Source organism: Camellia sinensis, chromosome 11 (genome assembly GCF_055761805.1).
Source record: "Camellia sinensis isolate YWXY chromosome 11, ASM5576180v1, whole genome shotgun sequence".
NCBI classification, from domain to species: Eukaryota; Viridiplantae; Streptophyta; class Magnoliopsida; order Ericales; family Theaceae; genus Camellia; species Camellia sinensis.
Genome location: NC_138971.1, coordinates 29,488,483 through 29,514,133, shown reverse-complemented (window position 1 = coordinate 29,514,133; position 25,651 = coordinate 29,488,483). Strand labels below are relative to the sequence as shown.

Here is a 25,651-nt window from a genome sequence, read left to right as displayed (position 1 = left end):
TTGTAGTTTGTGAGTAGTTTGATTGAATCCTGTGAGTGAGACAATTTCTTGATTTGTAAGCAATTTGAATGAATCATGCTATATCTTTTTATCATATTGTTTATTCATTAGATGGGGAATGTGTTCCTGATTTGGTCAATGATACCTAAGAACTATTGCGTTTGGCATATGCTATAATTAGCATAAAGATATTCTTGTAAATTGTAATGAATTAATGCTTTTATATGTTCAAAATTTTCAGAGTTACATCTAGGGTTTTTTTTGTCAATCAATAAGATAAATTTCAAATATTATTATAAATTTTAAATATTTTACGAGAACTCAATCAAACTAGGCATTCAACTATGCGAGTAAGATCAGCAGTCGCTTATCTCACAAGATCTATTCCCAATGTTGCCTTAGATATGGAGTCCTCATACCTCTTCCTCTTAGTTATAGATATCTTGGCTAGAGCCCTAGTTTATGCCTCTCAACAGAAACAAATTATACATTTAAAATTAAAAGCTTCAAGAAATGGTCCCTCTATCCCCAATACTATGTTTTTTCGGTCACTGGTTTCTATTTGTTAAAAGCCCCCAATTCTAATGTAATTTCTACACAAAATGTTTTACAAACTTTCACCCACACAGCAGGACAATCCAATAATTATTCTAAATCTGTTGCTTTTTTCTTTCCTAACATCCTGGTTCGTGAAAGGTTCATCCATTGGCTTTTGCTTGGCTTTACATAACAATAAATATTTAGGTCTTCCACTTATTTCAGTCTTTCACTTATTTTGTTGATAAATTTCTTTCCTATGCTGGCCAATCCACATTGATCAAACATGCCCTAGTTCCCTTCCCACTTACACCCTTCTTTCCTATCCCTAAAATCACCATCAACAAATTTGAATCCTATTGTCTGAATTTTCTGTAGAATAGTTGCTCCTCATCACACGAACCCCTCTCATAAGCAGGAACACAACCTCGTCAATTTGGCAGGTTGGGTACTTTAAACCTTAGGTAAAGGCTATTATGTGCACCCTTTTTGGGGTGCATATGGTATGCATCTTATGCAAAAAGCATAACTTTAATCCCAAAATGTATAACTTTTGTCACAGGAAGTACAAGTTTTTTTCTTCACAAAAATAAAACTTTTTGCTTCTCACAAAAGTATAACTTTAATTATAATAAGAGGTTGTTTGAGATGAGATGATCTAAATAAATATACTTTTTAATTTTTTATGAAAAGATGTACAAAAAAGTAAAGAGGTGATGTGACATAAATAAGTACACTTATTTAGTTTATGCCAAATAAGTCTTAAGTATAGCTGTTGGCTGTATAATTTGTATAAGTCAATCACAATTCAACACGTGGTATGAAAAGGGCAATTTGGGAAGGTAATACAAAGTGCCAACCATAGTCAGACACGTGTCAACCCATATTGGTAATAATGGGTCTGCGTAGTACTGGAATGATCGAGTGATATAAGGTGATGTGGCCTAACGGTTACCTATAAGGTTCAAATTCAAAATCAGGAGGGAAGCCTAACTGCAAACATGGTGTAGTGGGACTGACTATGAGAGAGCATGTTCAACGATCATGGAGGGATATTTCAACAGTTAGGAGCTCACTTTGACGGTTATCATTGAGAAGTATAAATAGCAGAGAAGACCCTAGAAAGGAGGATCCAGACTCAGATCAAAAAACCAGTTTTATCTACTTTATTTTCCCTTCCAGTTTTTACAGTTCTTTACATTTCTGTACTTCAAATTCCCGTATTGCACTTCATTCATAGGAGTAGTTTCAAATAACTTGTTGCTGTAAACCTTTACGAGGCTGGGTCAGATCATTGTAAGTTTTTCATTTTACTTCATGAAATTCTGCAATTATTCTTCACTTAATTGTTATTTACTAAATTCTCCTAAACAAGCCACCAGTAAAAGTCTTATTCATTGAGGTTGAAAGAACTAAAACATAGTCGTCTGATAATTGGTTGGCAATTAATCTTCTGTAAAGGCATTGATCCTTGCTGGCACGCTTAAAATTACAATACTAACATTCGAAAGCCAAAAAAGCCAACAATAACTTTAGTTATAGGTAACTTTTAGGTGCACATCACGATTTCACCATTCATAACTTTCCTCACGAAAATCATAACTTTTCTTACAATATGCAAGTGCACAATGTAGCATTCCAAAATGTTAACGTGCTTAACAAGCCTTTTTTTGAAACCAACTTGGCGTCTGTTCAAAATTCTTTATGGGATCAAGTTTTTCAAGCAAAATATCTCCCTGATATTCACCTCCTCAATTTTCCTTGTAACGAGTCTTCCTCATCGGGCTGGTGACATATACATCATTCTCTTGTTAACCAGCATGAAAATCTCATTTCAAACGTTTCCTTTTGGGACAATAAATGAATTGCTTTCAACTAGCACGAGAATTCACCATTCTGCAGTTTTGTTTTGTATTCCAAGAGGCTAAATTCTGATATGTTAGCTAGATTTGCATTAGCCTCTCTTAATTCTGAATGCATATATTTCAAGCATCTCATTTTTGTAAATATTGGCTTAAGGGGGCCTCCTTACCTGTGAGGGCAATCTCGAATGGTAAGTCCCCACACAAACAACCAAAGGCCTTATGTTCAAGCCCCTATTCCGCCCCACATTTAAGACTAATGGGTGGTCGCATATATCTAGTGTTTAACCCCGTGTCTTCACTATCGCTGCTACTGAATGTTCTTTTTGTACTCTCTCTTGAACCCCATATCTTTTGTTGTAAAAAATTAAAAAAAAATTAAAATTTTAAATACCCAATCAAAAGAATTCACAATTCTAGGACCTGTTTGGTAACGTTTACGTTTTCAGTTTATATTTACAAAAATTTTATAAACTGGTTTTTGTTTATTTTTAGAAAAACATAAACTACAAACGCGTTTGGTTTAGACAAAATGTTTTAAAAATTTAAAAATATAAAAAAGAGTGAGAAATGGCAAGTGGTGGCGGGTGGCGGGTGGTGACGAGTGGTGGTGGCGGAAGACGGTGGTGACGGGTGGTGGGTGATGGTGGCAGGTGGGTGGTGGTGGTGGTAGGTGGTGGATGGTGGTGGCAGATGGGTGGTGAGTGGTGGTGGCGGGCCGGTGGCAGGTGGGTGGTGGGTGGTGGTGGTGGTGGTGGTGGCGGGGGGCGGTGGTGGTAGCGAGTGGGTGGTGGGTAGTGGTGGCTGGTGGGTGACAGGTGGGTGGTAGTGGCGGCTGGTGGGTGGTGGTGGTGATGGGTGGTGGTGGCAGGTGGGTGGTGGGTGGTGGGTGATGATGGTAGTGGTAGTGATGGTGGGTGATGGGTGGTGGTTGCGGGTGGGTGGCCGGTGCATAGTGGGTGGTGGTGGCTAGTGGTAGCTGGTGGTAGCAGGTGATGGCAGGTGGGTCGTGAGTGGTGGTGGTGGACGGGTGGATGGTAGTGGCGGGTGGTGGTGGGTGGTGGTGGGTGGGTAGTAGGTGGGTGGTGGGTGGTGGATGGTGGTGGCAAGTGGGTGGTGAGTGGTGGTGGCGAGTAGGTGGCAGGCGGGAGGATGGTAGTGGCGGGTGGGTGGCAGGTGGGTGGTGGTGGTGGTTGTGGCGACGGCAGGGGGTGAGTGGTGGTGGCGAATAGGTGGTAGGTGGGTGGTGGGTGGTGGTGGTGGCAGCGGGTGGGTGGTGGTGGCAGGTGGTGGTGGGTGATGGTGGCGGAAGACGGTGGTGGAAAATGGTGGCAGAAAATGGTGGTGGGTGATGGCTAGTGTTGGGTGGTAAAAAAAAAAAAAAAACTCAAAACTCAAAACGTAAACTCATTTTTTGAGTTTACATTTTTTGGCCAAATTTATAAACTGAGACTACTGATTTATAAATCAAAAATTTACCAAATAAGTTTTTATTTGAGTTTTTTAAATTTTTATAAATATAAACTGAAAACGTAAGTGTTACTAAACGCACTAGCATTCAATCAATTTAAATTCCTAAACAAAAGTTCCAATTATTCAATCTAGACCAATTTCTATCAATAATCAAAAGAAAATAAAATGCCCAAGACATTTTTTTTATTCCCAATAAAAAGAATTCAATTCAAATTTCCAAACAAAAGTTCCAATTATTCAATCCAAACCAATTTCTACCAATAATTAAAAGAAAATCAAATACCCAATAAATTTTAATTTTTTTTTTCAGAATCAATTGATAAATCCACGACAAGAAATCGATTTCAGTCCTTCTCGTTCAATGATAAATTACACTGACTTATTTTAAAATTTTTAAAAAATATCCATCGAATTTTGTATATTAGTTTGTTTTCTCAATTTGAGATAGCATTTGGCTTGGTTGGCCCATTTTAGGGCCAATTTGGTAATTTAAAACGTTTTACTTTATAGGATTCATTAAGTAAAATAATATTTATGTAAAGAGTGCTGCTATTAGCACCTGTCAAAATTCTTTGGACCCCTCATTTTATAATTTTTTTTATTACAATTATACCCTAAAGTAAAATTACATTAAAAGACATTATTAAATGGAACGTCCACCTATCAACAAGAACTAATACGCTATAATATTGGACACCCACCCCCACCTCCAACTCCAACTATACGTATTGCATGTTTGTAAACCCTAAACCTATTACTTTTCATAACCAACTAACATAAACCCTAAATCTATTATTTTTCATAATCATCTTAAATCCTGAATGTGTCATCTTCATCACCATCATCAACGCCATTGAACTTGAAAGTTTTGCTTCAATTATAACGTATACTTCATCACTTATTTCACTGTGTAGAGCAATGGAGGACGAGGACAACATTTTCAGTCGTTTATCTGTCTTGTATTAACATTCTCGGTCATTTTCGGTTGTTCTTGTTTCGTTCGTATTGTTCGGTACTGGTTTGCTGACTGTTAGAATTATGTTCGGTAATACAGTACTGAACATAATCCTTTCGTTCAATACATAGGTTCCGAACATTAATGCAAATAGTCAATTATGTAATTTTCTTTGTTAAACTAACTTAAAATGGAAAAGAGTGAATTGGAATGGATTTAAGTTATGTATTTTGAATGGATTTAATTCATGTTATTTTAAGTTGTAACAAATTTTGTTCGGACATACAGTGCTGACAGGATCATTATTGTTCGACAAAACAGTTCTGAACAAAATACATTTTTTCGGCTACACAGTGGTGAACAAATTGGGTGGGTGTGTATTTCATTGTGAAAATATGGAGATTAGTTTTCTATTCTGAAAATATTATGGAGATTAGTTTTCCATATATATACATTGTTTTCTATTCCTACAATTCGCATCAATCTTCACTTTCTCATCTGAATTTCCCAATCAATGGCAAATTTCAAAGAGACCCACATCATCAAAATCCCAATCGACGAAGAACACCAACCCCACAAGTAAATGCATTGTGTTTTCAGGAACCACTTTTTAGATGTGGTTAATGTTGGAGAGAGAAGAGAGAGAAAAAGCTAGGGTTTTGAAGGGGTTTTGAGAGAGAGAGAGGGAGAAGAAAGAGAAAATTCTTCACTTTCTCATCTGAACAAAAGGGGTTTTGAGAGAGAGAGAGAGAGAAGAGAGAGAAGAAACATCACTGATGAGGAGAGAGAGAGAAGAGAGGGAGGCAGAGAGTGGGTGTGGGGTGTCCAAAAAAATATTATTAAAATTTAAGGTTTAGGGTTGGGGTCCAAAGAAATAGGGGGTCCAAAGAATTTTGGCAGATGCTAATAACAGCACTTTTATGAAAAAAAATAAAGATAATCGGATATCAATAATTACATATTTAAATCACATTTGTATTACAAAAAAATGATAATTATTCTTAAAATTATAATGGTCGATCATTTATTTTAAAATAAATGTGATTGAAACATATAATTATCGATGTCTCACAAATCTTCACAAAGTTGTTGTATCTTTAGACATAATAGCAACCTACTTTATAAGTTTAACTTTTGTAAAAGTGAATGATGTTATTATTAGATTTATTGTATAATCATGACTTGTTAGACCTTTTTTTTTAACAAAATTAAATATAATTATCATATTTTTGTAAATTATTATGCTTTATTAATTTAATGTATAAATATATATAACTACTAGCATCATGGGAATTGAGGGCAACTATAGCGGTTCTAAACTAGAGAACTTGACAACCTTATGAAAACTAAACTAGAGCAATGTACACAAATGATAATATATGTATATATATATATATATATATATATATATCTTATGAATGAAAGAGAGATCATAACTCTTTTTTTTGTTAAATACGAAATATTAGAAATAAAAAAAAGCAGATCCAGAGAGCTAGCTGGCACAACTAGCCAATTATTTAAGTCCATGACCAAGTTTAAATTATTTTAAGACCATGTTTGGTGCACCGTTTTTTACTCTGCTTTCCAAATCATCTTTCCACTGTTGAAAGGGACATCTTTTTAATCAATCTACTAATCCAAATATGGAGAAAAATGGGTCTAGTTTAGACAAACTCCACATGCTACCACTCACTGGACCATCTTTGCTTGGATTCTTGCTGATTTTTTTAGTTGAGTTATCAAGAACATTTGCACTAAAAAATTTATATATAAAATTAATCATACGCCTTTTACAAGAAATAATTTGAGAGAAAATGTTTCCTTAAAAACAAACCGTGATATAGTTGAGTTATTTTCCTTTCTTTTCTTTTCTTTTCTTGTAAATTGAAGGCAAAAGTGAATTCTCTTTCTTTCTTTCTCTCACACGTATACAAGAAAAGTAAAAACAATAAGGTAATACACCAAACTTTGATTCTGAAACGATCTTTCTTTGTTTTTTCTTTCATTTGAGGTTGGATTATTCTTTAAGGGACCTAAACAAGCATAGGCCAACTGTTCTCTCACCTGCTCAAAAGCTAATGCATCTTTTCTCTCCCCTTTCCCTTCTTTTTTTTTTTTTTTTTTCCCTTTTCTTTTATTTTCCAAATCTTCTTAGTGATAATGGCTATGCAAAACAAACACCAAATTCCCACAAAGCAATTAAACAGAAGCAATAAAATCCTCTCAGAGGCTAGCAGTGATCATTTTGAACAATATGGGAAACCCATTCAACAACAAAACTGTGAACATGTTTTCAGCAGCACGAGCCACATTATTACAAGTTCAGTTCCATGCAAAACCCGGTATTACAAGCATTGTTTCAAGTGCTTAGGCATTACAAATCCAAATATAAATCATACCCACTAAACTCGATGAAATGGAAGAACTTCAGCAAAAAAAGAACTTTCCCAACAAGAGATTTGGCAACTGACTCCCTGCTTCATTCTTCAGGATCATCCGAACGAACAACTGATGAACAAACCAATTAAGTAATTTTATCAAAGAATGAAGAGGATAGAAAATGGCAAAATCAATGTAATATGCGACGCATGCTCTGCAGTCTCAAATAGTGATGGTAACAAAGAATAATTATAATCCATTGGACCACAATGCTGTTTGGTGCACAGCTTATGGACGTGCTTATAACTTTTTAATTATGAAAATATGTGCAAGAGTATATGATGCAAGCTTATAGATTAATAGCCATTAATTTTTTTTTAGCTTGATAGGCATAAATAGCTTAAATAAATTGAAAAAAAAGTTGATTATTGTGAAGCAGGGGGTAAGGGAACTTTTAACTTTTGCTCTTTGATTATCAGCTTTCTACTTGCAGAAAAATGCACCAAATAGGCCCTAACATCCAACATATTTGCTTTTCTTGCCTTTGTTTTTCCCACGGAACCTTGGGACTTAAGCTTAGCAACTCCTTACCATGACTTTGGTTATTAACATGCTCTAGCAAAGGTCCACATGTAAATTACACTGAACGCAAGACAAACAAGGAACAGCCTAAGCAAGCAAATACATGTCCAAAGTCTGCTTCACAGTGGCAATGACTGCCACATTTTCCAGTAGATAATGATCAAAAAACTTAAACCTGTCCACTTTGGGTGGCATCAAACTTTACTATAAGCCCACTAAAATGCTAGCATTATGACGACGACGACGACGATGATGCCAAATAAGAACACCAAAATAAAATGGTTTACATCTAGAAGTTTTAACTTAGCCAAGCCCATGGCATGGAATATTCACAGCGCCTTGATGACTATGATCCAACAGTTCAAAAGATTGAAAAATAATTTCACATCAAGAACTATATTGACATACAGTTCAAGCATCAATACATTAAATAGATGGATGTTCAAGGGTTGACTGAGCGGCCAAGGATTCACCAGAGTGGCAAAACACATCAGAGGCACCAGAGACTTGGAGAGTGATTGAGGTCTATCCGGAGAGAGTAGAGACCTCAAACTCAAGTAAAGCGCTTAACTAATGTAAGAGGGGTAAAATCTTCTATATACAGAAGCTGAGCACGTGATCTTAACTAAACGTCCAAAAAGAGCTTTAGGGAAACCGTTGGGCCATTAGAGATGCCTTTTAGTGAGAAATAATGTCTTCCTATGGGGTAAAGCTCAGTTGCAAATGTTCTCTCTCAATAGGACGGGTGCTCAAGGCTATTGGACCCTTGCAGGCTGCAACACCAGAGTGGTTGCTCCATCTCTAGCCTCTAAACCTCAAATCTCCAAAGTACCACAATATGTGTCGAGTGATTCAGCATGCCTAGAGACATGTGGTGTGAGTATCATGGAGTGAAGTTGTAAGATGGCCTAACGCTTGATCCCTGCTTGGTTTCAAGACGATAGGCTTCCCAATGATCATGTCCAAGATTGAAGCAAACACAATGTTGTTGGCCTCTCATAGTACATTCAACATAAGTGTATCAAGCAATAATAGTTGTGCACATCTAATGTACTATTCTTGAAAATGAACCAACTGCATACTTTATTGATTTTTCTTGAAAAGATATGATACTTAATCAAGACACTTGAAAACCTCGTTTGTTTGATAATGTTTGTACGGGAATTGCTGTTTTTCCACTATCAGCTCTTAGAGATCAGTTGATTGATGTTATGAGTAGTTCAGACATGATCTTTCTTTATGACCAACCTATGAAGCACAGATACTCCGAAATGACTCCCGTACGCATGTCGGATACGTATCTGATATGGCAAATAAGTATCTTTTTTTTTTTTTTCAATTTTTTAAATTTCGGATACGTTTTGGATACGTTTTGGATACTTCAGGGATACGCTCGGGATACTTTCAGGATACGGCGAGGCGAAACAATAATTTAAAAAACTTAGGAGTTGTTTGGGGTGTCCTAAATAAGTGCACTTTTTGTCTTTTTGAACTAAAAAGTTGAGGGAAAAAAGACGGATGTTTGGGTTAACTTTTTGCCTTTTTATGAAAAAATGTGTAATAAAAAATTGTATAAATAAAGTGCGTAGGGGAAGATTTAAGATTGATGGTACGGCTGCCTGCGGCTGCCCAGCCTGTCTAGTAAGAAAAATAATCAACTCCTTCGGGGCAAATAACTTTTGGACAATGATGGTGAATCTGTGGGGGCTACCATGTGTCACATTTTAATAATCTGAACCGTTCAATATGTACAACTCGTCGATTATTATATGCCTGTAAAAAATCACGTTGATCGGATATCGATAGCTATATGATCAGATTATTTTTTTCCAACAGTTAACTATCACACCATCGGTTTTGTTTATACAAAACTGATTTGATCATATAGTTAACGATATCCGATCAACGTGATTTTTTACAGGCACATATTACTCGACGAGTTCTACATATTGAACGGTTCGTATTATCAAAATGGAACCCTTACTGGGGCCCAATATTACCATCAAACTAATAAACTTTAACTATGAAAATTTTTTTTGGCTACAAAAAAAGTGGATCTTTTCCCTGGTTTAGGACTGTCACGTTGCTAGTGCATTTGAAGGTAGGAAGCACGAATACAGATACGGGATACGGGTACGATACGATACGAATACGGCGATACGAAAAAATTCGAAAAAGTAGGATACGGATATGGCGGGGATACGTTCATAAAAAATATTTTTTTCACAATTTTTAGTAATGTAGCATACACAAATAAAATTTCAACAATTTTTAGTAATGTAACATACATAAAATAAAATTTCAACAATTTTTAGTAATGTAGCATACATAAAAATAAATTTCAACAATTTTAACAATATAGCATCACCCATAACAACCATAATGCAATTCAATCCCATAATTTGAATAATTCAAATTAAGGGAGAAAAATTTACAAAGTTCATTTATTTATCAATAAGTTTATTTATTTATTTATTAATAAGTTTTTTTTACCTTATTTGATTTATTAATAAGTTTATAAAGTTTATAATTTTATAAGTTGACAAAGTTTATTTTTAATAAGTTTATTTATTTATTTATTAATAAGTTTTTTTACCTTATTTGATTTATTAATAAGTTTATAAAGTTTATAATTTTATAAGTTGACAAAGTTTATTTTTAATAAGTTTATTTATTTATTTATTAATAAGTTTTTTTACCTTGTTTGATTTATTAATAAGTTTACAAAGTATATAATTTTATAAGTTGACAAAGTTTATTTTTAATAAGTTTATTTATTTATTTATTAATAAATTTTTTTACCTTATTTGATTTATTAATAAGTTTACAAAGTTTATAAATTTTATAAGTTCACAAAGTTTATTTTTAATAAGTTTATTTATTTATTCGTTTTATTTTATCAGGATTCAAGTAATGTACCATATTCAAAGTTTTTTTTTTTTTATATATATATCTTATTTGATTTACAGAGTATACATACAAAAAATTAAAAAAAATAATAATAAAAATAAATATGCAAAACAGAGACGAGATGACATAGATAAGGGAGAGGGAGAGGGAGAGGGAGAGGGAGAGAGAGATCGACCAAGGGGGAGAGATGAGATGAGATCGAGATCTGTCCATCTCCAACCAGACAGATCGAGCAAGGGTGAGAGGGAGAGAGAGTTCGTGAGATCGAGTGAGAGGCAGACAGAGGGAGCGAAAGGGAGGGAGAGAGAGAGGGATGAACCTGATCGACAACCGTGGAGCTCCTGTTCGCGAACCTGATCAACGATCGTCAAGCTGCTGTTCGAGACGAGAGACGATGACGAACTCCTCCTGCTCCTCCTTCGCGGCTGCTCTTCGACCTAAGTCTTGGTAAGCTTAGTTGACTTTTTTTTTTTTTTTTTTTTGTGTTTTATGTTATCTTTTTTTCATATTTTTACTTTGACCCCATTTTAAGTTTTTTAAATTATTTTTTTACCCCGCCGTATCCATACCGTATCCTCGCGTAACCTAGACGTATCCGAAATTCAAAAATTAAAAAAAAAATGGATACTTCATTTCCCGTATCTGATACGTATCCCGCCGTATCGGGCGCATATCCGTATCCGATACGCGTACGGGGGCCATTTCGGAATATCCGTGCTTCATAGATTTGAAGTATAGATATATATATATATATATAATATTTTTTATTTGTGAATAGTAATGTCTTTTTTACTTTTTGTGTAACTTTTTAGCTTTTTAGATTTTTTTGAGGATGCCAAACTTGGCCTTATAATAAGGTCAAATTGTAAAATAACAAAAGTTTTGTAAAATAAAACAAAAAAAACAACGAACCAAGCCCTAGCAGTAGCAACAACAAAGGAAGAGGAGGAGGATGAGGAGTCTCTCTGGACAGCAGCGTCGTCGATCAGGTTCTCGAACAGCAACGTCATCATCGTCGAACAGGTTCGTCCCTCTCTCTTTCTTTCGCTCCCTCTCTCCCTCTCGCTTGATCTCACTGTCTCTCTCCCTCTCCCTCTCGCTCGATCTCTCTAGACTGACAGACTCGATATCACTCACTCTCTCTCTTTCGCTCTCGCTTGATCTCTCCCTCTTCCTCTTTCGTCTCGTCGAGCTCCCCTCTCCCTTTCTTTCGATCTCCTGCTGTTGTTTTTATAATGCATATTTTTTTTTCTTTTTTAAATATACTCTTTATTCTTTACGATCTATAAAATGAAATCAATATTAAATTTGAGATTATAGGGGAAATTTTTTTCTCAATTTCTCTAGTAAAATTTACAGATTCTGAAAACTACGAAATTTCATCATTTTCACATTGGCCCCATTTGATATCATTTATATGTTAGCTTTTATACTTATAAAATTTTAGATTATTAGTTTAAAAGAATTAAAATAAGTTGTAAATGTGTTTGGTTATAAAAAAAAGTTGAACCTATTTGGATAAATAAATCACATCTTTTTTGTTTGGCAAAAAATATCAATATGGTTTGTAAATTAATTATTGTGCTAAAGATTAGTTTTTTTTTTTTTGTGCTAAATAAAAACAATTTTAGATTATTAGTTTAAAAGAACTAAACACCATAAATTAATTTCTTATAAGCAAATAAATTAATTTCTTAGATTATTATTTTTATGTATACTACATTACTAAAAATTGTAAAAATAATATTTTTTACGAACGTATTCCCGCCGTACCCGTATCCTAATTTTTCAAATTTTGTCATATCGTCGTATCCATATTGTATTATATCCGTATCCCGTATCCGTGCTTCCTAGTGACCAACAAATCCTACTTCATGAGAGCAACCTATGATGATAATAACTACATACAAGAAGCACTTAACCAATCACACTCCACCAGGGTTGGAGTGTTTTGCCAGCATGAACCACATATGTTGGGAGTACTTTTATTTTCACAACTCTCCGAAGTAGAATTTTTCTCAGTCGGGGAGAAACATAAGTGTTTGCCAATATGAGCCGCATATGTTTGAGTTCTTTTATTTTCACAACTCTCCAATGGAGTATTTTTCTCATTTGGGGAGAAATAATAGGAATGAAAAAGAATTGTATGACATTATAGAAGATTAGGAGTTCTATTTATTCAGGAGAGCTTATTTCATTAGGATTTTAGTTATTATTTTATGTTTCCTTATCTTTTTTTGTTTCCTAATTAGATAGTGCTACAACAAATATATATATATATATATATATAAGGCTCAGAGTGTATTGATATTATCAAATTTTCTTGGATATTAATTAAGTGATATATTGATTGGGATGGTGCTTGCCATACTTTTCCGTCTTCTCTATTCTCCTTCTCTTCTTCTTGGTGCTATATCAAACATGTATCCTTAGAAGGTTGACACATGGGGGTTTGTATGACGATGTGCAAGGCACACTTAATTGCTTACATGTGTATGACACAAGTCAGGTTATGAGATATCTACAACGGACACCCTCAAATTTGTAAATTCATCAAATCAACACATTTTTTGTCTAAGGTTACTAGCTTACCATAAAGTAAGACAACTTGTTCAATTAGTGTTCACATTACTAAGGCACAAACACGGAAAATAACATGAACAAAAAAGGATGTGCAACAACCTCAAAACAGGTATACACTGGAAAATGTATCGCAATGATATGGATACTGATTTTTTTTAAAAGATGATAAATATGTAAAATATGGAAATGTTAATGGAAATGCTAACACATTAAGGGTTGGTTTGGGGTGTCCTAAAAAAGTGCAGTTTTTGTCTTTTTACGAAAAGATGTACAGAAAAGTAGAGAGGTGATGTGATGGAAAAAAGACAAAAAGATGGATTATATAGTTCATGCCAAACCAACCCTAAAAATGTATATTTGAGAAGTATGAGGTGTGCAAGGAAGAAAATACATGCATTGTTGAGTGTATTAAGAACACAATTAATACAATACTCGTATACACAATTTACCATAAATCTTAAAACTAAATTACATCAAAAACCAAACACAGTTCTTAAATATAAATAAAGAGTAAAAGTCAGAAACAAGCATACAATTAGAGGGAGAAAATGTGATGTAATCAATAGTGCAATCAGTGCTTCACAGGTTTCTATGAAGTTCAGAGTTGAATATATCACTTCTTTATCCAGCTACGACAATTTAAAAGTCCCACTTGCAAACTGTCACACTACCCTACCAATGTTATATGATAATAATCAATGGATAAAAATAACAATTTTTCAGATACACTATTACCACAACACCCTCATAAAAGTTTCAAAATATAACTTGTTTGTAAGCTTTCTACACGCCAACACCAAACATCTTTGTAATTACCAATTACATAGAAACGATAAGAAACAAATAAAACAAAGATAAAAGTGTTTATCCCTCCACACATATGATATATATTAAATTACCTCAAGAGTGTGAACAAATCAAAATGTTACCAAGGTTAATAGCTCCATTGAAAAATAATAACATGAGTTGCACATCCAAGGAGGTTCAACCTACTAAGTTGGGTACATAAGACAAGAAGAGACCATTCCTAAGTTGATAAGCCATGCCATGGTGATAAGCCTACTAAGGTCCAAATGGGCCATGGCTTATTGTGATCTCAATTAAAAAGGGCAATAAAAGTTAATGCCCTTCTTGATCAAGAATCCAAGAAGTAATACAAAAACAACCAATTGCTTATCAAGTAAAATCATTTTCACTAAATATATATATATATATAGACTCTCCCTTTCTTTACCATAAAAAGATAGAACAACTATAAATTCGAAGAATATCTATGCGTAAATCCTCATGCAAAATTTTCCATAAAATTATAATGCAACTAAAATCAGAACAGAATTGTAAAGTCAAACCCTTTTTCCCGAGCCTCAAACAAGATCCCAGTTGTGAAATGTTTCATAGTTAACCAGGATATCTACAATGCCCAATATGTTAAAATCATAATCTTCATCCTCAAAATAAAAGTCCCTTCATCAAATCACTAATAGAAACCCTCAAATCAAAAACCCATCTTTCACATAACGTAATCAAGAGATCGAACAAACAAATAAGTAAAATGGGACAAATCAATAAAAGCCAAGAATCTGAGACTGAAATTGAAATCAGATGAATGAAGAAAAGGAAATTACTGGGTTTTTGAGGTTTGCCATCGACCCATTTGGCGACGGAAAAATGGACCTTCTCGCGAGCTAGGGCTTCAGATTTGTAGGGTTCTTTGAGGCAGTTCCTCACCATGTTCGCGCATATGTTCGAGTACGTTATGTATGTCATCCCCGCCGCTCTCCAGAACGGTACGGCCGCGTTCGACGCCATCTCTCTCTCTCTCTCTCGCTCTCTCTCCAGTTCCTATTCAACACAACACTGATGCTTGCTCTGTAACCTAGGTGACCCATAACGTGAATATGGACGTGAACATTCGGGTCAGTTTTCAATCGGGTTTTAACATGGGCTTTCAATTAACTAAATGGGATTTTTCATTGCTGGTCTCAATAATTAATTGAATCTATTATCTATTAAATTTTAAGCTTCTATCTCATAAATCACGAAATCTTGTTATATTTTTTTATCTGATCTTGTCCTTGCTATTAGGTGATAAAAATCTCTATTTAAACCATTTCAACTACTTTTTAAATCTTTAATTGTTTATAATATTTATTAGTGGTAACTCGTACTATACAGTGTATGTAAAAAAATTAATAATATATTTTCATACAAAATAATATAAATAGTTAAATTTTTTTATGCAAATTATGAAATCAAAGAAGATTGAAATTTACAATTTAAGTCCCATAATTTTATCACAATTTACTTATTATTTTTTAATTTATCACAAATTTAATCATGTAACTTTCAACCCCTTACTAGATTACAAACGTAGGTGAGCTCAATCCAAACAACTTTAGTCGAGCTTAAAAATTTTAAAAAATTGAACAACATAGTTTTTAATTGAGAACTTATGCAGAAATTTAAAAATTCAAATTAAATTTGGGTGGACTTAGACAAAAACACTGAATAATCTGAACAACTAAAATAAAATTATATATATAAATATATAAATTATTGGCTAATTTATTTTTTTAAATAATAAATAAAATTAATTAAAAGTTTAATATTAATGAACAAAATAAAAAGTAATATACTTAAGATTTCCAATAGAATTTTTCTTGAAAATATTTTAAAAATACACATTTTAGAAAGAGATCATCGAATAAAAGGTTATTTGGAAAGTGTCATATTAGCTCACTTTTTTTTTTTTGATCTTTTTTAGGTCACATTACATCTCTTATTTTCTACACATCTTTTCGTAAAAAAAATATATATATATATACTTAATTATTATTTTTTATCACATCACATCTCTGCTTTTCCACACAACTTTTCGTAAAAAATAAAAAAAAAGTATACTCAATTATCTTTTTTGGATCACATTACATCTTTACTTTTCTGTACATATTTTTGTAAAAGCTAAAAAGATATACTTATTTAGTACTTCCCGAACTACCACTAAGTTGATATTAAAAAAAATTACTTTTTATAATGGCATAAATAATTTAAATATGATATTTTTAGAAATTATTTTTAATTTAAAAATTACAATAAAATATTAAATAGAATTAAAAAAATTTCTTGCAAAACAAAAGTATTTGAATAAAAAAAAAAGATAAGAATAAAATTTAATATGGTATTTTCATTTAATCTGAAAATAATTCTAGATGAACAATAAATTATCACTTATAACCCTCTTTTTTTAAATAAAAAAAGTTTAACGAACTAGTGATAGTTAATAAAAGGACACTTTTTCATAAATCCCTTTTCACTTACTTATGTTTCATTTAGTCTACATTATTTTTTTATATTCCAATAAGTGACAAGTTACCAAAACACCCTTAATAATATTCACATTTACAATGTGAATGTTTCGTGATGTGAATGTTCACACAGTTAATGTGAATGTTAACATGTTAATGTGAATGTTCACGATGTCAATCTGAACATTCACACGTCAATATGAATACTTATATTGTAAAATATGAATGTTCACATCACCAAATTGCTAACCGTTCAAAAAATATTTGTAAGAATAGAAATGTCCATAAAATACTTTAAATATGAGAATTAGGATTTGGTAGATCAAATATTCAAATAATATGACTTATCGAAAAATAAGAATATCTTATGGACTAATTGGGATACAAACACTGAGAAAATATCATTTTCCTCTCCAAATTATCACGCGTTTTTCACGTTGACCTCCATACTTTGATTTATTTCAATTTAGTTTCTACAAATTGATCAATTAGACCCCTGTCGTCACCTTCCGTCCACAATTAGACGGAATGTGATAAGTTGTCCCCCTGAACTATCTTTTGGAGGGAATATAAGAGGGTTTCCTTACAAAATAAGTTTGTGTGATAGACAATTCAACTAGGGCTTTGTTGGGATCAAAATCGGTTTTAGGGTTTTGAAATTCCTTATTCGAAATCGAAATCAAAGTTCATCATTAAACGAAGGGCATGAACTAACATTAAATCAGGGGTTGGGTTCGAAGAGAGAAGGATGGCAAGCGAAGGAATTGACCAATTGTTTATGGTATTTACTTTTAATATTTGTTTAATTTTGAAGCAAATGATTATGCAAAATCGAATTATGATATAATACTATTTTGATTTCGCTTTTTTTAGAATACATCTTGGTTTGTTTGTCTTTCAAAAGGATTTGTTTAATCGTAATTATTTTACTTGAATAGTGTAATACTTAATTAGTTTTAGTTTAATCAGGCCTTAAAAGAAACTCATTTTTTATGTAATGTTTATTAAAAATCAATTTACCAAAAATACAAACAAAGTTTTTATTTTTTTAATGTATTCATACCTGGATTTCTTTAATTGGAAATGTCTTATAGTAATAGTAGTTTAATACGATTTTTATTTATTTATTTATTTATTAGTATAATTAGTCCATAATAACATATTTTTCATTTAAAAATGCAGAGAAAGGATCTTATTATTTCACAATCAAAATGCATCATGGAGGTTTGGTTAGTTATAATCCTCACAGGGTTTGTAGTGATGGATTTATCAGTTATTTTGACTTTTGTAATTCTGATGAAATATCACTTGTGGAGTTGGATAATATGGCCAAGGAAGTAGGCTGCACTGGATGTAACATCTATTACTATAAGGTTAATTATTGTGTTGGGTTAGAGTTGATTGACACTGATCAAGATGTAATGAGGTTGGAGACACTTGTGGATGGAAACAGAGTAGTAAAGGTTTACGTAGGTTGTTTAGGAATGGATGGTGTTATAGGTGCCCAAGTTAATCAAGTAGGGTCAAGTGCAAAAAGAAGTCAGAGAAAGGAAGTACTTGTAGATATACAGGTAGCAGAAGAGGAAGATAGTGATGACTATGATCCTAATCCCTCAGACTCTTCCTCATTTAATGAGTCTAAGAAATATGAGGATAATGACTATGGATTTTCTAATTGTGATGCATTGTATGAGGTTAACATTGACAAAGATCTAGAGTTTGCTGGTGTAGGAAGTAGTAAGAATGGAATGACTGAGGCAGTTAATGACCTACAAAGCCTTAGAAGCTCGTTTGATGAGCTACGAAGTATTGACAACTCATCTGATGAAGGAGATATTTCTTATAGAAGACAATACCCTGTTTTTAATGTTGACTTTGATATGCACAATCCTCAATTCAAACTTGGTATGGAGTTCAAGAGTCCTGATATGTTTAGGGATGCTGTGAAGAAGTATGCAATTAAGTGGGGGCAAACATATAACATTTACCAAGAATGACAAACAAAAGGTGAGGGCAAAGTGCAAAGTTGGTTTTCCTTGGGTTTGTTATACTTCATATGTAAAACATGATGGGTTGTATAGGATCAAAACACTTGTTGATGAGCACACTTGTAATAGGTCTTTTGATGTGGCACATATGAGTTCCAAATGGATTGTCAAGAAGTACTTTGAAAGAATTAGGTTAAATTCTACATGACCAATTCAATCATTGGCACACATTATTTCAAAGTGAGCACAATGTGAAGGTTGACTTACAAAATGTGAGAAACGCAAGAAACAAGGTGTTGACACAAGTAGAGGGTACTGCAGCTGAGTAGTTTGCAATGTTATGGAGTTACATTGAGGAGATTAGGAATATCAATCCTAAGACAACAGTCTGCATGAAAGTAAAACAGATTCCAAAGGTTAATGAAGGAAGTAATCCAAAGGTTAGTGATGGGAGTAATACAGAGTCAAAGTTCAAAAGGTTGTACTTCTATTAGGATCCATTGAAGAAAGCTTTTATGAATGCTTGTAGGCCAGTCATAGAAGTTGATGGATGCGATTTAAAGGGGTCACATGGTGGTATTCTCTTGACTACTATTGGGATAGATGCAAACAATTGCATATTTCCATTTGCCTATGTAATTGTTGAGAAATGGAAGAATAAAACATGGTTGTGGTTTCTAGAGCTGCTAGGACATGATCTGAATATTGTAAACTCTCATTGTTATACCTTCATGAGTGATAAACAAAAGGGTTTGATTGATGCAGTGGCTGAGTTGTTCCCAAATGCTTTACACAGATTTTGTGTGAGGCATTTGTACAACAATTTTAAGGGTGAACACAAGGGGTTGGTTCTAAAAGATCTGTTGTGGAATGCTGTAAGGGCAACAATTGTTCTTGCATTTGCCAGAGTGATGGCAGAGATTAAAGAAGTTGATTGTAAGGCATATGATTAAAGACCACCAATTCATTGGAGTAAGAGCCACTTTAACGCTTTTCCAAAGTGTGACCTTTTGCTAAACAATCTATGCGAGTGTTTCAATTCAAACATCTTGGAAGCTAGGAGTAAACCTATGGTTACAATGTTAGAGAAGATTAGATTGTTGTTGATGGAAACAATTCAAAAAAAAGAGATACAATGCAAAGACACAATGGTCCTATATGTCTTAAGATTCAAAATCATTTGAAGAAAATGAAAGTGGATGCAGCTAGACGGATTCCTAGATGGAATGGCAATGAGCAATTTGAGGTTGTAGGGCCATATGGTGAGCAATACAAGCTGGACTTGCAAGCTTGGATATGTGGCTGTAGGAAGTGGGATCTGTCAGGCATTTTATGTGCCCATGTTGTGGCTGCTCCAAATTTCTTGGGTCAAGAACCAGAAAAATATGTTCATTAGTACTACAAGGTGGAGACTTATCTGAAGATCTATGACAATATGTTGAGTCCTATTAATGGTAAAGAAATGTGGCCAAGAACTGAGTATGCAAAGGTGCTGCCACCTTATGTGAAAAAGAGAGTTGAGAGGCCTAAACAAAATAAAAGAAATGAGAGTGAGGCACCAATTCAATGCACAAAGTTAGGAAGGCAGGGCACTAAAATCACTTGTAATAATTATGGGAATGTGGGACACAACAGGAAAAGTTGCAAGGTAAAGGACAGATTGAGCTACATGTAAGAAAGCCAACTTGAGGGGAGCCAAACTGAACCGAGCCAACCTTTGAGTCAATTAACTGCAGAAGCACCTGAGGTCAAGAGACACATGGGACAAAAGAAACTGGCTGTCAGTGTTCTTCCTTTTTATTTTATTTTAAATAGTAGCTTAACTGTCCTATATTTGATTATGTTTAATTATGGATAATTCAACCTTATTGCATGTTAAAAGGAGAGTGGTACAAGAAAGTCAGTCAACTCCATCTCTAATGAGTTCAACCAAATGATGAGGAGAGGCAAGCTTGTGTACAATGCTAGTGGCCTTAAAACAGTATCCACTGGACAGAAAAATGGAGCACCTGGAGATTAGAAGTAAGAAGCATCCATTGCATAGAAGATTGATTTTTTTTTTTTTTTTTTTTTTATGTGGTATAGAAAAAGGAAGCATCTACATGACTTTTGCATTGGGACTTTTTGTACATGTAATGATTTTTTGTTTGGAATGGTTGCCTTGAACTTGTTAACTATATAAAGATAGTATTTTGGTTGTCACAAACAATTGTGTGTTTTGAAAACTTGAATGAAAAATTTATGAATGTTGCTTTTGTGCATGATACTCTATTTTAATGGATGGTACTCCACATTTCTATGTAAATGTAGCTTGTGTTGGTTTTTGTTGCCATTAAATGGATTGTGTGTTTTGAATGAATGCCACTGATAGGTTTTTTATTCATTGAATGAATGCCATTTGATGGATGAATGCCAGTGATAGGTTTTTTATTCATTTGTTGCCATTTGATGGATGGATACCAGTGATAGGTATTTTATTGATTGGTTGCCAAGGGGTCATTCAAAGAGGCCACCAATTAGTTTTTTTGATGGATGGATAACAAATAGTTAAAGTAACACACAATGCCACTTTTGTTTGTATTTTTTATTTTTATTTTTTATTATATATATATATATATATTAAATGATAATGCCTTGTTTTTGTAAGGGTGAATACAAATTGTTTTTTAAGGGACAAACAAATGTTGTGATGCTCTGTTTTTTTTTTTACGAGTAAAACCTTAACACAAAATCTAAAGTTTTCTTTCAAAATACTTCCCTCATTACATTTCATTCGTAATATTGCCCCTCATTACATTGATTCATTCATAATAGTCCCCCTTATTACATTCTTTCTTACACTACATTACAAACCACATTGATAAAATGATGCACCATGAGGCAGCCAAGCATATCCATAGTTTTCTCTCACTTCTATTCCTTGTCTGTAATCTTGCTTCTAGCTTATTAACCTTCTTCAACAGCCCATGGATGATTTGCACTGGCCTTGAGCACATAGATGGGTCTACCCAAGTGAATTGATTACAACCATTAGTGGGACAACTGAGAAACCTCCTATTAGGATTTGCTTCAGTCTATGATGTTTGTATTAGCCTTCGTTTTCCATAGAAAATGCATCGCAGGTCTTCCATGTCACTTGAACTCCATCTTCCTTCAGTTGAGCTCGATCTTCCCTGATTTCTTGGCCCTTTATTTCCCATTCTCTCTCACTATCGAAAAGATTTTTTTTTTTTTTTGGGAACTTGCCTCTTTTATATAGTAGAAGGGTGTAACAACCCCCATACTGTTTACTGATTAATGACTGCTTGATTACCGATAATCACCGATTACTGTTAAACGAAACGGATAATTACTGATAACTGACTGATAATTGAACTGATTAAGAGTACTGAACTGACTGATTGAAATTGGAAACCGAATTGATTGAGTATGTGTTAGTTAAATTGCATTTTATCTGTTGACAGTATGATTATCTGTTCATGTTCATATGTTTAAACTGCTAATGGAAGGCCTTATCGGCGGCCGAATCCGAAACCGATTAGTGTTCTATGACCCTCATAATTTATGTGATTTTATAGTACAATTATCTGAAAATTGATTAGGTATAATTAAATTAGATTAAATAAGCTAATTAAAGAGTTGGACTTAATTACCGAATTGCCACCCTTAGTGGTCCACTCAAATACACACACTTGAGCCTTGTATACACTTCAATCAGAGCATTTCATCAGCTCATTTCTTGAGCTTAACCGACCAAGAGAGGGAAAGGGAGAGGAATTGAGTTCTACCTTGTGAATTGCTTGGAAATTGAAGGAATTGGAACATAGGTTGCAAATTTAGCTTCCTCACCTTGTAACTAAAGCTCTAGGTAAGGAATTCAACCCCTCTTTGTTGTGTTTAAGCTCATTCATGTAAGATTCTTGAGCCTCTAGTGATTCAAGTCTAGAATTGGTTCATTGTTGTTGATTTGGAACTCATTTCATGCATGCATGTTTGTAATGTAGATGTTTGAGTTGTTTTCATGGCAAAAGGTTACATGCATGTCTATCTTTTGGTCATACTCCATGAATTCATCATGTTCTTGAAGAAATGAGTCCATTTGAACAAGCTTTGAAGATTGAATTTGGTTTGAATCCATGCATGTTTGCATGTTTTTCATATTTTTGAAAATGGGTTTGAATGTGGTTTTAATTGACTCACCTTTGGGGCTTGAATTCATAAATTGAGCTTTGAAACTTGTTATACATTGAATTTAGTGATGTTTTCCAGAATTTGGGCCCAAGAGGTCGAGTTTGGAGTGGTAGAATGCTTGGTTTGAGCTTGGGAGGCAGATCTGGAAATTCCAGATTTGGCTTCCTCGCTCGAGCGAAGGATTCCCCGCTCGAGCGAGCACCTTTGTCCAGGGCTCCACTCGAGCGACCATCGAGCGACCATCGCGCGTAAAATCACAGCATCCAGTATTTTTACTGTTTTGCAGACCGCTCGAGCGAAGGATTCCTCGCTCGAGCGAAGCCTTTGATTTTGGACTTACGCTCGAGCGGAGAAAGTCTCGCTCGAGCGGAGCTCCTATTTTCAGCAAACTTTGCAAAATGTTTTCTAAGTGTATTTTTGCATCCTCATCCCATCCTAGGCATTCTTAGGCCTAGTTTAAGACATTTAGATGAGGATATCGTTGTAAAACACACCAAGGCAAATTAGGGATTAAGTTATGAGATTTCCCAACTGTGTAGCTTAGTGTGTTCAATCTGTTAACTGTGTAGGGTTGGCGACTGGGGAGATACGCTCTAGCATACTGTAGCCCAAACTCTGTGAGTAACAATTGTGTAAAGATATGTTCAACTGATATCTTTTGAATACTGAACTGAACTGTTTACTGAACTGGTATTATTTACTGAATGAATGTATGTCCTTTATTTCTGAACTGTACTGTGGCATCCTTAGTACTTACTGTTTACTGTTACTGTTACTGCGACAGAATTCTCTGTCGGTTCCCTCGTGGAGCCACTACTGTTTACTGACTGATGGCCATCACTACTGTTCGGTCTTTTAAGACCTACTGTCACTGTTATGCTAATGGATGTACCACATATGACTGTTTACTGTACTGATCAACTGAAATACTGATTGAATTGAACTGTTTTCATTACTGTAAGGACATTCATTCTAAACCCCTTTACGCATTGTGTTATTCACTGGGCTTTAGCTCACTGCTCATATATATATGTAGGTGTACAGGCACCAGACCGGAGCTAGGAGCGCGGGTTAGACTCCAGTTTTGTCAAGCCAGCCTATGTGCCTCACTGCGAGGTTCCGAGTTGCCATGCTATGGCTTTGGGGTGTTTTGTTTGTTTTCCCCCGTCTGTCTCCATACTGTTTGGTCTACTGTACTGTTATAAAGGGATTAGGTCCCTGTATTGTGTGACTGTAAATTTTGTATAGATCGTACTGTTTTGTACAGACGGAATGTTTTCTGTACTGTTATGTAGGGTTGAGTCCCTAGTTTGAATGGATGTAAATATTGTACATACTGTTCTGTACTGTTTATGTATGAATGCATGAAAAATCTTTTTGGCATACAGACGGTCACAGCTCATTGGACATTGTTTAATTACTGTATTGGCTTCCGCCAGGCCCTGTACTCTGATTTACTGTATTACTGTTCTGCAGGCCTTCGGTAATCTCAGATTACTGGCCGGTTACGGTGCTAAACCCATAGGGCCGGGTTTGGGTCGTGACAAAGGGAGAGGTTGCTTATGGCAGGAAACCCTCTTATATTCCCTCCAAAAGATAGTTCAGGGGGACAGCTCATCACATTCCGTCCAATTGTGGACGGAAGATGACGACAGGAGTCTAATTGATCAATTTGTGAAAAGTTCAGGTACTAAATTGAAATAAATCGAAGTACGGAGGTCAACGTGAAAAGCGCATGATAATTTGGAGGGGGAGAAATGATATTTCCTCCTCAGTTTTTTCTACACTCTCTCGGCGACTCTTTATCTAGTGATCACTCTTCAATGCATTTTCTTGAACTCTCTCGGTAGGAGAAATCTTAGTCGTTGATTCATCTATGACAATAAATTAGTTGTTGGTCCAACGTCAAGATTGTAAACTGGCTCATAAGTGGTCTCTCTTCACCATGACCACCACACCTGCCATCGTCCAACATCAAGATAGTAAACTAGCTCTTAGTGGTTTGTCCTTACCATGACCACCACGTTTGCCATTAGGTTTGAATAAGACCCAGACTTATAATCTCTGAATTTACCCAGAATAATGGTGTGTGATTGAGATTAAATTTGTATAATGTGAGATCGATGTATAGAATAAATTTAAGCTATTAGATGATAATTCTAAGTAATTTCTACATAATTAAATTTGGATTTATAATAGTACTACTCAGGCCTCGTTTAGGAAGTAATAATTTTAGTCTAAAAGTCAAAAAGTTATTAAAAAACCAAAAAACCTATAACCTATACCAAAAAGACAGATTTTTTTTTCTCCCTACTTTTTGTACAACTTTTAGTAAAAAAATCAAAAAATCATTCCAAGTATACAAATTTTTTTTAATCTCATATTTTAGTTAAAAAATGAAAAAATTACTAAAATAGCCTATTAACAAACAATCTCACCATTAGGGGTGAGCAGCGGATATATCGACCCGTTAAAACTGACCGAACCGAACCGATCCGCCGCATTTTGGACGGATGCGTGATGACGAGCGGACGGTTGCGGATTGATTTTCTCTAATCCGCCAATTTGGCGGACGGATGGCGGATTTGAGATTCCTTTGGCCGCAACCGAACCGCCAAACCGCGAGCACCCTTAGTAATTTATAAAATTTTGTATTTTCAATTTGTTTAAATATTTTGTTTGTGTTTTCAATTGAAAAAGAGTTCAAATATTTTGTTGAAAAAAAGTTTTCAACTTGAATATATTTTTTGAATTGAAAAAAATAAACGTATTATTTATCTATATTTTTTGGTTTTTAAATCTAACTCTAAAAGTAATAAATAGAAAATATAATATATGCTGATTGGTTTTTGTTTTCAAAAACATATGTAAATGTAACAATACAGA

General features: G+C 34.3%; 1 long non-coding RNA gene across 1 annotated transcript; it reads right to left on the bottom strand.

The window, feature by feature from the left end:
• Positions 1-7,270: 7,270 nt before the first annotated feature.
• LOC114306211 (uncharacterized) lies at positions 7,271-14,900 on the bottom strand. Its single transcript, XR_003644590.2, has 2 exons — positions 12,561-14,900; positions 7,271-9,036 (listed from the first exon to the last, which is right to left on the bottom strand). It is a non-coding gene; the product is annotated as an uncharacterized LOC114306211 (long non-coding RNA).
• Between the last annotated feature and the right edge of the window lie 10,751 nt (positions 14,901-25,651).